Raw genomic sequence first — 857 nt, forward strand, 5'->3', positions numbered from 1 at the left:
AGAGGAGTGGCTTGCTAGCTAATGGACAGAGAACAAAGGGGCTGCTAATTCAAGGCAGGCCGGAAGATGGCGAGAAAGTGTGGTAGCTGAAGATACTTGCAGATGTGATCTTTAATCCTTGAGCATTCTGGGGAAATGGGAACGGTGCCAAAAGTCAGAAGAGGGATATCTAGGCCTTCAAAAGAAGGCAGCGAACCCCAAGTTCCCCAGATCTTGCAGTCTCCCACGGCCTCTTGAGTGCAAGGTGCTTCAGGGTCTGGGGGAGCACGAGCAGCTCTCCAGGGGCCACAGCGACAGATGTGTCTCCCCCGCCACCATAGTTTTGCAGAGGCCCCAGTCATGGTGACCTTGTGGGGTATAGAGCCACTCACCGTCCTGCTGGCAGAAGGATGGCGAGCTAGAACAGCGTCTGACCAGTATGTCCTCAGGATTTGCTCCCTGCACACCCCGGACAGTAAACTCCCTGATAAGAGGCAGGACAGAACTGGGGAGGGGGGCCCCACCAGCATGCTCACAGGCTGCCTGACCTCCCCTGTCCCTTCTCCAAGCCTCAGTGGCCCTCATCCGTGAAATGGGTGTTCTGGGTCCCCTGTGAGCATAGCACCTCGCACGTGGGAGCCCTAGAGCGACCAGCACAGTGGCTGTCCTCTGCGGCCTGAAGGGGACCTGACTTCTGCCTAGTGAACTGACGGCCTCCTGAGACTCTGCCCCGTGTGGACTCTGTGAGCCGCCTGTCCTCGTGGCCCAAAGCCAAGTACAGCAGCTGGACTGCTGCTCCTCCTCTCTTCCGGTTTGCTCTCTGCCCCTCCCCCTGCCTGGGCAGCACAAAAACTGATTGGAAGCAAATTCCTGGCCTG

Source organism: Martes martes (assembly GCF_963455335.1).
Source record: "Martes martes genome assembly, chromosome: 14".
NCBI classification, from domain to species: Eukaryota; Metazoa; Chordata; class Mammalia; order Carnivora; family Mustelidae; genus Martes; species Martes martes.